The following is a 4,428-nucleotide window of genomic DNA, read 5'->3' as shown; positions in this document are numbered from 1 at the left end:
AAGAGTGCAAAATCGAAACACGTTCGAATGCTGTAAAAGTCGTCGGAGATGACCGGTACCGTACAAGGTAACGAACACGCTAACTCGAAAGCCGAGTATGGATGCGCTACTACGGAAGCGCTAAAATCCCGTCTGCACAGACGAAAACCGAAACTGACGGCTGGCGTAGCCCACATCAGAAAAACTACAACGGTATACAAAAAACCAAGGAAGTAACCCGGGTAAAAAAGACAAAGGCTCGATGAAACAACGCGGCAAAGACAATGTGTTGCACGTCAGAAGACGAGTCACTCAAGTGCGAGAGACGCCATATTAAAAATACACGCAAAGTCTGACCTAAAAACAGCGCCATGTAGCGATTGTCGCATGAACTACAATGGACATGTAACATACGCGTTGACGGCAGACGAATGTGATGTGGTCAGGATGAGCTAAGCTTGAACTTGGAACCCGACGGACGAACAAGAGATGCTTGAACAAGGCCTATTTGAAAGGCAGCCTATCTAGTCCGTCGAGAAAAGAATGTACCACAAAGGTCTTTCATTCATACACTCATAAGGCACACGGCTTGTGATGACAATGGTAAAAAGATTAACACGTAAACAGCTGATGGCGAAGTCCGACCTAACACCACGTTCCAAAGCGGCCACCGCCGTAGCGGTAAAATATTCAAAGGGTAAAATATTCAAAAGAAGCGTGAGACTTCCTAACACCCGAGGTCAACGCCTGGCTAGCCTACAAAAAAAACGGCGAAAATGCGCGTCTAAAAGACCCGAAAACAAATCGAAAACTGGTACGCGAGAGCGAAAACAATCGAAAACATACATCAGCGAAAAGAAACTCAAGTAACATACCAAGTAACGAAAACCGCGAAGACCTAAAATGGTCAGACAACTCTGAAACAGCGGAAGCTGCTTGATCAGCTTGAAACAGAATAACCAAGGAGCTTTTAAGAAAAGTCGAACACGATGGCGATCAACGCTAACGTAGCCACGAAAATTTTACATGACAGTGACGACGAGTGACCCGAACGAGAAATATTACGGAAAGTGCGCTCAACGATCCATTCCAATACATTTGCATAAAAATGCTAAGCAACCTGGCGATCTAAGCCAAGTAGAAAAAGCAAATTTTGCATAACAGTCAACAATAAACAGCGGAGCGAAAACAATGGGTTTAACAAACCCTCATTTACCTCTAAAGAGGCGTAGCATGGCTCCATACTGGAAGTACTGGCAGTAAAACAATGAAAACCACATAACTTTACTGCATAAACTCTCCCCAAGGAGAAACATTTTTCCAACCCTACCTGGCACAATCATGAACGTACTATAACGTTCTCAGTAAACAAAGAATCAACAACTCAAGAATTTGAGAAAATTCATGAACGGTATGAAACGGATTACTTTAAAAACTTGGCAGAGACTTCGCTACGAGACTGCCAGCGTGAGAAAAATCCTCGCCAAAAGGCACTGGGTGCCTCCTACGGTCATTTTGACCCTGTTAGACGGGATTGAAGTATTAAAAAACACCGCAAAAAGTCATTTGGGCGAGTATAACACGCACCACGAAAGTGAACAAAAACATACATGTACCTCAGCTTGACGCCTATGGTTAGGCACGTTGCTATAGTCGTGAATTGGACTTTCCACTCACCTGCAGCATGGCTTGGAATACACTTACCTACCATCGCTGCATTCGGTGCTTGTGTCCGCTCAGCGGAAGGCGCCCTGGAACCGTAGACGATTGCGGCGCCAGTCAGGATGATTCTATGTGGCCTAGGCCTGCAGTCTCCAGCAGCATGGCTCATAAACGGCCCTGCCTACGTCTTGATGGCGGTCTGCCAGCTGAGCAAGAAACGACGGCTGAAACTAGTCACACTCCCGGTCTGCATGCCGGCTGTGTGAGAATCGTCGGGCTCCGAAAAGGCCGCACTACATCTCAGATACATTCTCGTGTCCGCTGACACCTGATACATGCTGCTGTGACCCATGACCAAATTCCGAGGAAGACTGGTTGGAATGGGTTCTCTGCTGTTGTGTCCCAAAGGTGTCACATGGTGCACCATTATTGTGTTGGCAGCACATCCGCGCTACCCTGCCGAAGTGGGCTCGGTGGAACTGCAAACGTCTCCACCCAGGCAGGAATGTGGTGCGAGCGTAGCTCACCTGAAACACTTTCATAGCAATGTATGCACGTGGATTGGGACACAGCATTTAACACTTTCAATATAGTGATGACAAAACAGCACTCAGCTTCTGTGCATATGTCGCTCGAGGAACGAGCAAAAACACCCTGACGTGAAACTAATTTGAACAATGACCAGGACTCAAACGAACTTGCTCACCTGGTAATGAAGGATAATGAATCATAGACACTCCGTGACTACTCAAATACCCATCTGCTTCCTGGCTCCGTGTCGGGAAACGAGCCCCGGTCTCCCGCGTGACAGGCGAGGATACTCGCCACTATACAAACACGGAAGTGGAGCTGCTCAAGTAAAAATACTGCGGGAAATTTCCGTAAACACATATCGGTCACAAGACGGGGCGTAGTGAGGACTACGCGCGGCGACAGTATGCCGCGGAAACAAACTTACCTGATAAAAGGCGGAAGGGCCCGCGGGCGGTTGGAACATGCTGCCGAAGCGGTCGAGGAGACGAAGCCTAGACGTCGCTGTAAACAAACCGCTGATAACTACTACGAATACCCAAAAAAACGCGGACACGGTTCGACATGTTGGTGAACGATGACTCTCTGAGCGACGTGCCGCTCTCCTATTAATTAAACCGCCGCGGGAAACTCTGCCGAAAAACGGTCGGTCAACCGCACGTCAATATTAGCATGGGAGGATGCTGGTCATTCCACTCCTGCGGAGCCACGGGTGTCCGCCCACCTAGTAGTAGCTCGTTTTGCTGGCTACTCTCCGGAAACAAAGAGACTCGCACAACGCCAACAAGCGCTCAGCTTCCGTCGAAGATTCCAGGGGCGAGGGGGCGGATGCGTGCCTGGACATGTTGCCCGTCACACGTGTCGGAGCTGCGTAAGATTTGACGCGACCAAACCTCCTCACACACGAAAAAAACACTTCCCAGAAGTGTATTAGCAAAGAAACTAAGAACTTAGAGACTAGACATGTCTATTAACACTCAAACGAAACTTGTAATAGAAGTAAACGCGAAAAAACGCGGAGCTAGAAACGCGTGTGTGTAACCTGCGTAGCGAGAAAAAGAACTGGGGTTTCACGGGAGCACAGCCACAGGCGGAAGTGGGAGGAGTCTCTTTTCACTTCCGGTATGGCTGTGAAGAGCTAGGACGTGTGTGCCTGCCTGCCAGAGGCATGCTAGGTATGACCACGGCGGAAATGGAGAGAGACAATTAATCAGACTGTATTGCATGACAGTTGACTGTAGAGGTTATCTAGAGTGGGTTTGTGGAAAATCCTGGCTACCGGGCTGCAGCCTGGCCTGCTGGGCGCAGGCTTTTCCCTACTAGTAAACCCATCTCATCATCATCATCATCACGGGCAAGTTACCCAGACCAGGTCCACTCTCTCTTTCCAGACATCTAGAGTGATAAGATTTCTAAGATATCTATGCCAGGGGTTTTTCTAGAAAAAATTACAACTGAGTGAGCCACCAAGATGGGGAGATAGGGTTTTTCCTACCAGGGTGTGGAGTTTTTGATAATTCTAAGTTAAGACTAAGAGCATTCTATCCTAGGGGGCAAAATTACTATCAGACAGGTCACAGTTGAAGATGCGTCAATCACAATCTGTACTAAGAAATTACACATCTTTCTGAGACAGATCCCCCCCAGCTCTCTGCCAGCCAGCTGAAGAGGAAGGGGGAGGATGGAGAAGAGTTTCCTGATAAGAAGAAACCAGCTGCTTCTAGAAAGGAAGGGTCACTAGTGGGAGGTGACATATATGGTATGATGTAGTCTTACTTAACTGCAGGTAACCAGGGCTGGAAATGCCACCTGTATATACAGATAACTTCTGATAAGCGCTCGAGCTGTGGTTCTGACGCCAGTCTGCACCTAATGGTAAACCTACACCACATGTAAAAGTTCAGGTATGTAGAAAAATGCATTTTGAGCCCTGGAAAAAGTACTGCTTGCTTGCTAAGTGGATAAATTTATTTTGTTAAAATTGTTGATGGTGAATGTTCATTAGCACTTTCAAAATTTTATTCTATGTTGCTTTGAAGGTACTCGTAAGTACTTCTATTGCATCAAGGACAATGTCAGCTCAGACTGGAAGGACCTGGCCTTCCAGAAAAACATTACTATTACAAATATCCCTTCTCTGTTCTCTTCCAGAAGCGTCAGTTCCAGTTGGAGCTACAGGAACAGAGTCTTCATCACTGACAGGTGTGATTCTGACAATACTATCAAAGTCATATGAAATATTATATAAAATATTAT

General features: G+C 47.0%; 1 long non-coding RNA gene across 2 annotated transcripts in view; it reads right to left on the bottom strand.

Moving 5' to 3' along the window:
* Window positions 1-3,373, bottom strand: part of LOC118408975 — a 4,344-nt gene extending 971 nt beyond the window's left edge. The window contains exons 1-2 of one of the 2 annotated variants that reach the window (XR_004830384.1): window positions 2,600-3,373; window positions 1,684-2,176 (exon numbers count right to left, since the gene is read on the bottom strand). This is a non-coding gene — a long non-coding RNA (uncharacterized LOC118408975). The remainder of the gene's footprint in view (window positions 1-1,683; window positions 2,177-2,599) is intronic. The other variant, XR_004830385.1, reaches the window with a different exon arrangement.
* Between the last annotated feature and the right edge of the window lie 1,055 nt (window positions 3,374-4,428).

The sequence above is a fragment of the Branchiostoma floridae genome, unplaced genomic scaffold (assembly GCF_000003815.2).
Source record: "Branchiostoma floridae strain S238N-H82 unplaced genomic scaffold, Bfl_VNyyK Sc7u5tJ_695, whole genome shotgun sequence".
NCBI classification, from domain to species: Eukaryota; Metazoa; Chordata; class Leptocardii; order Amphioxiformes; family Branchiostomatidae; genus Branchiostoma; species Branchiostoma floridae.
Note: the sequence above shows the minus strand (reverse complement) of the source record. Positions and strands in the feature narration are given on the sequence as shown.